This window comes from Oncorhynchus gorbuscha, linkage group LG07, assembly GCF_021184085.1.
Source record: "Oncorhynchus gorbuscha isolate QuinsamMale2020 ecotype Even-year linkage group LG07, OgorEven_v1.0, whole genome shotgun sequence".
NCBI classification, from domain to species: Eukaryota; Metazoa; Chordata; class Actinopteri; order Salmoniformes; family Salmonidae; genus Oncorhynchus; species Oncorhynchus gorbuscha.
Genome location: NC_060179.1, coordinates 66,682,881 through 66,695,457, shown reverse-complemented (window position 1 = coordinate 66,695,457; position 12,577 = coordinate 66,682,881).

Here is a 12,577-nt window from a genome sequence, read left to right as displayed (position 1 = left end):
AGTTGCCATGCCAAGCAGTTATGCAGCCAGTCAAGATGCCCTTAATGGTGCAACTGTATAACTTTTTGAGGATTTAAGGGCACATACAAAATCTTAATATTTACATGAATTCCGATTATTTCCAGGAATACACAACATCCTGAAATATATGTAGATGGTATCTTTGTTAGAAATAATATTATTGTTCCCTTGACGGATTGATGCTGAACGTTAAAAAATGTCTCAACTTACCCCACTGTCCTTTACACCAAAAGCCATGAAAGAAGAAAATGAATCAGATTATCCCCACTCTTTCATGAGAAGTTAACATTACCAAGGACTCAGTCCTGAAAGGAAAAGTGTATTTTAATATTTGTTTCATTAGTTCACTGTTGAAGCAATCAAGTTTTCAAGATATAGATCTTTCAAAATACAGAGACTGTGACACTTTCTGCATTTTGAATGTTTTATCTTGAAAACTGATGTGCAAAACATGTTTAACCGTTCTAAACTTGATGACAGTTCTAAACTTGATATGAAGGCATGGTGTGTGGGTGGAGACTAGAGAATTATTGAGGGAACACTGGAGAGCCTCTGTGTATAACAAGTCCGGTAGAGGATATCCTGGATAGAGGGTTTGGCCCGTGTCCTGAGCCTGTCGCAAATAAAAAGAAAAAGTATTAATAATTCATCAGAAGGAGCCCCACTTAAGTGCTGGGGAAGTTCCTTAAATTAAAGACAAAACAAAATGAACAGTTCAGTTTGTGTGTGCATGCACATGGATTTGTGTGAGTGTGTGCGAGAGAGAGAGCTGCTGCTACATGCTGTCTATTATCTATGCATAGTCACTTTACCCCTGCCTACATGTACAAATTACCTTTAGTAACCTGCACCCCTGCACATTGACTCAGTACCGGTACCCCCTGTATATAGCCTCAGTATTGTTATTTTACTGTGTTACTTTTTTTTTATTTAGTCAATCATTTCTTACCAATTCACAGTAAGGTTGTATTCAAATGTGACAAATAACTTATTTGAGTTTATTTGATTTATGAGAGAGAGAGAGAGAGAGAGAGAGAGAGAGAGAGAGAGAGAGAGAGAGAGAGAGAGAGAGAGAGAGAGAGAGAGAGAGAGAGAGAGAGAGAGAGAGAGAGAGAGAGAGAGAGAGAGAGAGAGAGAGAGAGAGAGAGAGAGAGAGAGAGAGAGAGAGAGAGAGAGAGAGAAAACCGAGAAAACAATCCCTTGTCCATACAAAGATAAAGACTTGGGCAGGCGTTTCAAACACTAATTGAATAAATGAGCCTAGTGACAGTGTGAAAAGACACTGTGAATGGAGCAGGGAAAGGTGGATGGCAGTTATTATATTTCCCTCTGGAGACTGGTGTTCCCAGAGGCTGTAATTGATTTAGATGGATCAGCAGTGGGGTTCCCACAGCTCGCATCTGTTTGTTCTCCAACAGCAAACCCCATTGAGCAGACTGGCCCTCTCCACAAACAACAGGGGTGAGAAAACAAAAATAACTACAAAACCCGGGTGGAAAAGAGCAAAAGGACATAATTTGATCGTTTTCCAGCCCCTCCCCACACTCCCTTATTTTAAGGACTAGTAGACTTTATTCTTAGGCCTCTTTTTATTCTGAGGCCTCTATTTGAGTCATGTTTTACTGAGTTTTTACCTACAATCCCAGTTATAGCCTGTTACAGTCTGACATTTTCGACGTAGCTTTAATAAAAAAGAAATAAAGGAATCTCAGAGCACAGTCATTTCAATGCAAAGGCAAACAGGGTCAACTCCCCAGTGAATGAACAACATTTTAAGTAATAATTTGTATGATATTGATTAAATGAAGCCTGTTGTGCATTGATTATGAAAGAACGGTGTGCAACGTTGAACATTCTTTTCCCACTTTGAGGATAACACAGTGCCACCGACGAGGCCCGCTACCAAGGACTGTGGGCTCTCCTTCTCCGTGGACAACCTGAGTAAGACATTTAAACGTGTAACCCTCACAGGGCTGTCGGCCCAGACGGCATCCATAGCCTCGTACTCAGAGCATGCGCAAACCAGCTGGCTGGTGTGTTTACGGACATATTCAATCTCTCCCTATCCCAGTCTGCTATCCTCACATGCTTCAAGATAACCACCATTGTTTCTGTACCCAAGAAGGAAAGGAAACTGAACTAAATGACTATCTCCCCGGAGCACTCACTTCAGTCATCATGAAGTTCTTTGAGAGACAAGGATCATATCACCTCCACTTTACCTGTCACCCTAGACCCACTTCCATTTGCTTTCCGCCCCAATAGGTCCACAGACGGTGCAATCGCCATCACACTGGACACTGCCCTTGCCCATCTGGACAAGAGGAATATCTATGAAAGAATGCGGTTCATTGACTATAGCTCAGCATTCAACACCATAGTACCCTCCAAGCTCATCATTAAGCTTGAGGCCCTGGGTCTCAACACCGCCCTGGGCAATTGGGTCCTAGACTTCTTGACGGGCCACCGCCAGTTGGTGAAGGTAGGAAGCAACATCTCCACTTCGCTGATCCTCAACACTGGGGCCCCACAAGGGTGCATGCTCAGCCCCCTCCTGTACTCCCTGTTCACCCATGACTGCGTGGCCACAGCGGAGATTGGAGTATCTGTCCATTGGACCACTTTAAGCCGTATACTTCATAGAGCTGGGCTTTACGGAAGAGTGGCCAGAAAAAAAGCCATTGCTAAAAGAAAAAAATAAACAAACATGTTTGGTGTTTACCTAAAGGCATGAGGGAGATTCCCCAAACATATGGAAGAAGGTACTCTGGTCATATGAGACTAAAATTGAGCTTTTTGGCCATTAAGGAAAGCGCTATGTCTGACGCAAACACACCTCTCATCATCCCTAGAATACCATCCCCACAGTGAAGCATGGTGGTGGCAGCATCATGCTGTGGGGATGTTTTTCATAGGCAGGGACTGGGAAACTGCTTAGAATTGAAGGAATGATGGATGGAGCTAAATACAGGGAAATTCTTGAGGGAAAACTGTTTCAGTCTTCCAGAGATTTGAGACTGGAACAGAGGTTCACCATCCAGCAGGACTGCTAAAGCAACACTTGAGTGGTTTAAGAGGAAACCTTTAAAATGTCTTGGAATGGCCTAGTCAAAGCCAATTGAGAATCTGTGGTATGACTTAAAGATTGCTGTTCACCAGCAGAACCCATCCAACTTGAAGGAGCTGGAGCAGTTTTGCCTTGAAGAATCCTTCAGTTTTTTGTTCTTTGTCTTATTTTTTGTTTGTTTCACAGTAACAAATATTTTGTATCTTCAAAGTGGTAGGCATGTTGTGTAAATCAAATGATGCAACCCCCCCCCCAAAAAATAAATAATTTATTTCCAGGTTGTAAGGCAACAAAATAGGAAAATTGCCAAGGGGGGTGAAAACTTTCTCAAGCCACTGTAAGGCAAGGAAAAGTAGAAATCCCTTTGCGGCACCTCTCCTCAGACTCTCCTACAACTCTTGTCAGTCTGAATAGGCCCTTGACTATCAGCAGAGGTTGGCAAACATCTGACCTGCTACTTTTCACAGCAATTCACAGGAATCTTATTCAACAGACTCAGCCAGTTGAATAAGAGGTGCAAAAAACAAACTTATTAAAGAATGTTCCTCCATACTCTTCCAAAAAAGGAGAGTCCACATTAGCTCAGTATTAACCCATTCACAACACATCGACCACAAATGGTGTTGACATCAATTGAGCATGTAGTTGTCATTTGGCACATGTAAGCTAAACAGTGACGCCAAGCAAGAGCAAATAGAGCAGTAGTGGAAAGATGGTATCTGAGCCCCTAAGCCACCAAATTCCTTGCATGAGCTCAGTCTGATAGTAGGACACTCAAGCCTGTCACTTTTTAATCCCCTCCAAGATCCTCCTCGCACGCCACGTCGCCTTAAAAAGAACAACAAACCACTGGCACCAAAAGTGGACAGGACAAATAATTCCTGCTTCCGGTCCCCCAAACACCAGATGGGTTCTTGAACATGTGTGTGTGTGCTGGCTCTTGACAATGTATTGAATGTTGAGACAAATGTTGACTTTAAGCTCTTGGGAACAATAATGTTTAAATCAAATTCATAAAGGTTTGAGTGTCCTATACTGAATAAGGCTGTAATAAAATGATGTCTCCCTCAACTTGCCCATTGACTACCCACGGGGTCACCCAACCATACTGATATGTAAGGATTTGCTCCCATACTTCAACCCAGACAAGAATACCTTGTGGCATTCTCAAGGACTTGGACAGCTTTTTGTGTGTTATTTTCTCTCCCAAGTATGGCTTTATGGTGTCTAAGAGCTTTTGCATTCAAATGAGTCTATCTCTTTTTTCTCACACTTTGGCCAAAGCCAGCTGGTTAGTGGACAAAGGCCTGATGCACAGGTGTCCACTGAGTGAATTAAGGATTCTCTAGCTTTTAAATTTAGTTTTATAGCTATTTCAACCCAGGCAACGCTTGTTTAAGTTTCAAAAAGGAGATGTGATGGAACACTGGGACTCTTGTATCAGTTTGAGGGTGCATTCACAAACACATGACCAACATCAATCACTGATGAATTGTAGGCCTGCTACAACAATGAACGATTGTCACTGGTGCTGTGACATCCTATATGTTTCATCATCTTATGCAATCTTGTTATTTCTCTCATCAACAAGATCCTTCAGTCCACAAAAAGGATGCAGTATTGCCAGAGGGACATCCATCATTTTGTGGAAAGGTGGCTTTTATTTTAGTGTGGCACTTAAAATTCTGCCTGATTCTTCTGGTTCAGCGCCTCATGTGCAGACAGTAGTTCTTTCTAGGCGACTGATGAGGTCATACTGTCCTGGGAAAGTTAAGTTATCCCTTTAAATCAACAAATGATGCCGACCTCTTCTGAGTATATGAATGTGCCTGGTGGCAGATGGCAGCGTTCCATAACCCATAGACTTAGAGCACTAATCCCCAAGGGGGATCACGCATCCCTGGGTCATCAGTTGCTCACACCAAGGAAGAGGGGGAGAGTGAGAGAAAAAGATAGAGGTGACTCTTGTTCGCCCTTAATCCCCCAAATTGAGCAAATACATTTTAGAGTTCTGCATATGCAAAAGGGGGGACTTAAGAATCTCCCCAACCCTGATTAGGCCTCTATCTTATCAGCCGCCGGTTGATAGGGATGTCCATGAATAATTACGGACACCCAAGTAGAGTTCTTTTACCCACTTGTCTTTTTAACAGCTGCAGGCAAATTTGTAAAAAAAAATGTTTACCTTTATTTAACTAGGCAAGTCAGTTAAGAGCAAATTCTTATTTACAATGACGGCTCTTTGGAAGACACTCGAGAAATATCCCAAATAAACAGGAATCATAAGTCTATCCCAAAAACACAAGAGCACTAAATCAAGGCCACCAATAGTGGTGCATCAATATCGTGATTTAAAAAAGATTGTCACACTCCAGTTATGAATTATTTTACCATGGAGCAATGTCTGACACTCGTATCATGTAGGAGTCATGTATGTGGGTGTGTGTTGAGACATATCAGCTGCTGTCTCAATACAATCCAGAGCTCTCTGTGACTTAGCAGTTGAAGGAGTAATTCCTTCATCCCCCTTCTCTGAGAGAGCGGTTCTCACAGATTCACACCTCTCCATCTGGACTTGCCCCTTTCCAAATGTCAATCACAGCAGGGACCCCCAGTTTTCAACTGACATCAGGGACAAACCCATTTTAGAAGACTTTGAGGGGGCCTACCGAGTGGCGCGGTGCATTGCAGTGATAGCTGTGCCACTAGAGATCCTGGTTCAGTCCAGGCTATGTCGCAGCCGGCCACAACTTTGAGACCCATGGGGCGGCGCATAATTGGCCCAGCTTCGTCCAGGTTAGGGGAGGGTTAGGCTGACCGGGATATCGTTGTCCCGTCGTGCTGTGGCAGGCCGGGTGCATGCACACTGACACGGTCACCAGGTGTATGGTGTTTCCTCCGACACATTGGCGCAGCTGGATACTGGGTTAAGCGGGCATTGTGACAAGAAACAGTGCGGCTTGGCTGGGACGTGTTTCAGAGGACGCGCCGCTCTCGACCTTCGCCTCTCCCAAGTCCGTACAGGAGTTGCAGCTGTGGGGCAAGACTGTAACTACCAATTGGATACCATGAAATCGGGGAGAAAAAATAAAATAAAGGCTTTGGGGGTTAACAACTGCTGTTTAATTTATATAATTTGTTGTTTTTCGGCCTTCTCTTTCTAGATTCACTTTTTAGGATGTCAATTGTCAATCAGTGGAGGCACCTCGGAGGAGGTAGGGGAAGACCATCCTCCTCAGTGAATTTCATAAAAAAGTCAATAGTAAAACATAAAAAATACATCCTTTTTAGATATACTAAATATTTTCACATGGCACCAAATAATTTATTAAAACACACTGTTTTGCAATGAAGGTCTACAGTAGCCTCAGCAGCACTCTGTAGGGTAACACCATGGTGTAGCTGGAGGACAGCTACCTTGAATACAAGACCTAGTTCTCACTATGCTCTCACCACTGTTCTCACCCACTTCCATAGACTTACACAGTAATTATGACAACTGCGGGAGGACGTCCTCCAACTTAGAGCTCCTGCAGCATTAACTGACATGTTGTCCATCAAATCACAGAATCAGAGAATGAATCTAGTACTGAAAGCATAAACTACAGCTAGCTAGCACTGCAGTAAGTAAAATGTGGTGAGAAGTTGACTCAAAGAGAGAGAAAGACAATAGCTGAACAGTTTTGAACAAATTAATTTCTTCCAAAATTAAGGAGAAGCGAGAGCGAGGGAACTATATTTATTGTATTTTTTTAAACTTTCACTTTCAATTGCGAATGCAAGTCAGGGTAGGCTTTTGGTACTATTAAAAAAACATCCTGTGCCGTTCTGCATTAGCATCGAATAGCCCCCGTGATATGCAACTTTTCAGGGAAGATAGGAACCAATACACAAGGCAGTTAGAAAAGCGAAGGCTAGCTTTTTCAAGCAGACATTTGCATCCTGTAGCACAAACTCAAAAAGGTTCTGGGAAAGTGTAAAGTCCATGGAGAATAAGAGCACCTCCTCCCAGCTGCCCACTGCACTGAGGCTAGGAAACACTGTCACCACTGAAATCCACTAGAATTGAGAATTTCAATAAGCATTTTTCTACAGCTGGCCATGCTTTCCACCTGGCTACCCCTACCCCGGTCAACAGCCCTGCAACAACCACAGAAACTCGCCCAAACCTCACCCATTTCGTCTTCAACTAAATCCAGATAGCTGATGTTCTGAAAGAGCTGCAAAATCTGGACCCCTACAAATCAGCCGGCCTAGACAATCTGGACCTTCTCTTATAAAATGATCTGCCGAAATTGTCACAACAACTATTATTAGCCTGTTCAACCTCTCGTATCATCTGAGATTCCCAAAGATTGGAAAGCTGCCGCGGTTATCCCCGTCTTCAAAGGAGGAGACACTCTAGACCCAAACTGCTACAGACCTACAGTGGGAAGAACAAGTATTTGACACACTGCCGATTTTGCAGGTTTTCCTACTTACAAAGCATGTAGAGGTCTGTAATATTTGTCATAGGTACACTTCAACTGTGAGAGATGGAATCTAAAAAAAAATCCAGAAAATCACATTGTATGATTTCTAAGTAATTCATTTGCATTTTATTGCATGACATAAGTATTTGATACATCAGAAAAGCAGAACTTAATATTTGGTACAGAAACTTTTTGTAACAATCGTTGTCCTCCTCGGATGAGGAATAGGAAGGATCAGACCAAAATGCAGCATGGTAAGTGTCCATGTTAATTTTAATAAATAAACTGAACACTGCAATAACCAAAAAACAACAAAGAGAGAGTGAATGAAGCGAAACAGTTCTGTAAGGTGAAGGCACACAACCATACCAGGCCAAACCCAGAAATACAAACATAGAACAAAAACATAGAATGCCCACCCCAACTCACGCCCTGGCCAAACCAAAAATAGAGACATAAAAAAGGAACTAAGGTCAGGACGGGACACCTTTGTTTACAGAGATCATACGTTTCCTGTAGTTCTTGACCAGGTTTGCACACACTGCAGCAGGGATTTTGGCCCACTCCTCCATACAGACCTTCTCCAGATCCTTCAGGTTTCGGGGCTGTCGCTGGGAAATACGGACTTTCAGCTCCCTCCAAAGATTTTCTATTGGGTTCAGGTCTGGAGACTGGCTACTCCAGGACCTTGAGATGCTTCTTACGGAGCCACTCCTTAGTTGCCCTGGTTGTGTGTTTCGGATTGTTGTCATGCTGAAAGACCCAGCCACGACCCATCTTCAATGCTCTTACTGAGGGAAGTAGGTTGTTGGCCAAGATCTCGCGATACATGACCCCATCCTTCCTCCCCTCAATACGGTGCAGTCGTCCTGTCCCCTTTGCAGAAAAGCATCCCCAAAGAATGATGTTTCCACCTCCATGCTTGTACTCATCCTTCTTCTTCCTCCAAACACGGCGAGTGGGGTTTAGACCAAAAAGCTCTATTTTTGTCTCATCAGACCACATGACCTTCTCCTATTCCTCCTCTGGATCATCCAGATGGTCATTGGCAAACTTCAGACAGGCTCTATGGTCTTGGCCATTGTGGAGAGGTTGGAGTCTGTTTGATTGAGTGTGTGGACAGGTGTCTTTTATACAGGTAACGAGTTCAAACAGGTGCAGTTAATACAGGTAATGAGTGGAGAACAGGTTTGCTTCTTAAAGAAAAACAGGTCTGTCAGTACCGGAATTCTTACTGTAAGTAGGAAAACCTGCAAAATCATCAGTGTATCAAATACGTGTTCTCCCCACTGTATATCTATCCTACCCTGCCTTTCTAAGGTCTTTGAAAGCCAAGTTAACAATCAGATTACTGTCCATTTCGAATCCCAGCGTACCTTCTCCGCTATGCAATCTGGTTTCAGAGCTGGTCATGGGTGCACCTCAGCCACGCTCAAGGTCCTAAACGATATCTTAATCAATAAGAGACATTACTGTGCAGCCGTATTCATCGACCTGGCCAAGGCTTTCTACTCTGTCAATCACCACATTCTTATCGGCAGACTCAATACCCTTGGTTTCTCAAATGACTGCCTCGCCTGGTTCACCAACTACTTCTCTGATAGAGTTCAGTGTGTCAAACCGGAGGGCCTGTTGTCCGGACCTCTGGCAGTCTCTATGGGGGTGCCACAGGGTTAAATTCTCAGGCCGACTCTCTCTGTATACATCAATGATGTCACGCTTGCTCCTGGTGATTCTCTGATCCACCTCTACGCAGACGACTCCATTCTGTATACTTCTGGCCCCTCCTTGGACACTGTGTTAACTAACCTCCAGACGAGCTTCAATGCCATACAACTCTCCTTCCGTGGCCTCCAACTGCTCTTAAATGCAAGTAAAACTAAATGCATGCTCTTCAACCGTTCGCTGCCCGCACCTGCCTGCCCGTCCAGCATCACTACTCTGGACGGTTCTGACTTAGAATATGTGGACAACTACAAATACCTAGGTGTCTGGTTAGACTGTAAACTCTCCTTCCAGACTCACATTAAGCATCTCCAATCCAAAATTAAATCTGTAATTGGCTTCCTATGTCGCAGCAAAGCATCCTTCACTCATGCTGCCAAACATACCCTTGTAAAACTGACCATCCTACCGATCCTCGACTTCGGCGATGTCATTTACAAAATAGCCTCCAACACTCTACTCAACAAATTGGATGCAGTCTATCACAGTGTTATCCTGTTTGTCACCAATGTCCCATATACTACCCACCACTGCGACCTGTATGCTCTCGTTGTCTGGCCCTCGCTTCATACTCGTCGCCAAACCCACTGGCTCCAGGTTATCTAAAAGTCTATGCTAGGTAAAGCCCCACCTTATCTCAGCTCAATATGATGTAATAGAAAAAAATAAGGCCATGCTCATATAAAGAATCTTAAACGGCACCGACTGTCACTGTCATCAATAAAGCAGTGTTGAAATAAACAACAATTTCCACATTACAAGTTACGCTGTGTCAAAACTAAAGGACAATTAACCTACTTTACAGGACCTTTTATAAAACTACATAAGTACTTTTATTAGACTAACCACACATGCATTCCACATTTAAAACATTGTGTTGTTCTTGCGTAGGGGTAAAGCAATGGTCTTTAAAAACCTATGACCTTCTAAGCTAAACTTTGACCCACGATAAAGCACACTGAGTCCTGATCAACTCAGCTTTTTCTGTGTAAATCTGTGAGTTGTATGTGCCACCTGCTATATAGATCAATGATAGGCCTACAGAGATCCATAAACTATATTTTCCATAACATGTGGTCAATTTAGTAAGATCGGCTTGACTGTCATTTGAATAGGCTCAGTCTAGCCCATAGAGATCCTATTAAATGACTATGTCATAAATCCTACGTCATAAATCCTCAAAGTAACATAATGGGGTGAAGATTGCAGCCATCTTGGTCAAGTAGAAATCCAAAACCACTCTAATTGGAATGAATGGCAGTGGTGCCTAGGTGATACATTTGCTGCTTTTACTTTATGCAGTAAATAAAATTATGTCAGAAACAGAATCTGGTTTTGAATGTGAGAATCAGAAAGAGATCAATGTGACTCACACATTGACACTAGCATTTGTTATTCAGACACATTTAACTCCTACATGATGTAGTGTTGTGGCATCTCACTTGTCGTGATGTGTGTTTTGTTCTATATTTGTATTTTAATCCCAGCCCCTGTCCCCGCAGGAGGCCTATTGCCTTTTGGTAGGCCATAATTGTACATAAGAATGTGTTCTTAACGACTTGCCTAGTTAAATAAAGGTTAAAAAAACTGATGAAATGATGAAAGGCTTTGAGGTGTTATTGGCCACCAGCAGGCTTTTGGCATTCTAGAAAAAACAACCTGAGCACTGGTGTGTGTCTCCCCCCTGTGTTTAATGAGGAACTAGGTGACCCCTTGAGGCTCCACTGACTCAAGTTTCAAATATTAATGTCACATGCACAAGTACAGTGAAATGCCTTTCTCACAAACCCATCAATGCAATAATCAATAACAATGTATTACTAGAAAAAAACAATAAAGTAAGTATACTATATACAGGAAATATTTTTAAAAAGTCCATTGCAATACCATATTTGCATGTGCAGGGATACTGGAGTGATGGAGATACAGTTGAAATCGGAAGTTTCCATAAACCTTAGCCAAATACATTTAAACTCAGTTTTTCACAATTCCTGACATTTAATCCTAGTAAAAATTCCCTGTCTTATGTCAGTTAGGATCACCACTTTCAATATATCCACATCATTTTTCTACCTCATGATGCCATCTATTTTGTGATGTGCACCAGTCCCTCCTGCAGCAAAGTTAAATCAAATCAAAGTGTATTTGTCACGTTCGCCGAATACAACAGGTGTAGACTTTACAGTGAAATGCTTACTTACAGGCTCTAACCAATAGTGCAAAATGGTGTTAGGTAAGTAAAGAAATTAAACAACAGTAAAAAAAGACAGGCTATATACAATAGCGAGGCTATAAAAGTAGCGAGGCTACATACAGACACCGGTTAGTCAGGCTGATTGAGGTACATGTAGATATGGTTAAAGTGACTATGCATATATGATGAAAAGAGAGTAGCAGTAGCGTAAAAGAGGAGTGGAGATAGGAAAAAAAAAGAGAGACGATGCAGATAGCCCGGTTAGCCAATGTGCGGGAGCACTGGTTGGTCGGCCCAATTGAGGTAGTATGTACATGAATGTATGAATGTATAGTTAAAGTGACTATGCATATATGATAAACAGAGAGTAGCAGCAGCGTAAAAAAAAAAACTTTTGAGGATCTCAGGACCCCTTCCAAATCTTTTTAGTTTCCTGAGGGGGAATAGGCTTTGTCGTGCCCTCTTCACGACTGTCTTGGTGTGTTTGGACCATTCTAGTTTGTTGTTGATGTGGACATCGAGGAACTTGAAGCTCTCAACTTGCTCCACTACAGCCCCGTCGATGAGAGTGGGGGCGTGCTTGGTCTCCATTTCCTGTAGTCCACAATCATCTCCTTAGTCTTGGTTACGTTGAGGGAGAGGTTGTTACTCTGGCACCACACGGCCAGGTCTCTGACCTCCTCCCTATAGGCCGTCACGTTGTTGTTGGTGATCAGGCCTACCACTGTTGTGTTGTCGGCAAACTTAATGATGGTGTTGGAGTCGTGCCTGGCCATGAGGTCGTGGGTGAACAGGGAGTACAGGAGGGGACTGAGCACGCACCCCTGTGGAGCTCCAGTGTTGAGGATTAGCGTGGCAGATGTTTTGCTACCTACACTCACCACCTCATCACCAAAGCACTCCCACAACATGATGCTGCCACCCCTGTGCTTCACTGTTGGGATGGTGTTCTTCGGCTTGCAAGCCTCCCCCTTTTTCCTCCAAACATAACGATGGTCATTATGGCCAAACAGTTCTATTTTTGTTTCATCAGACCAGAGGACATTTCTCCAAAAAGTACGTTCTTTATCTCCATGTGCAGTTGCAAACCGTAGTCTG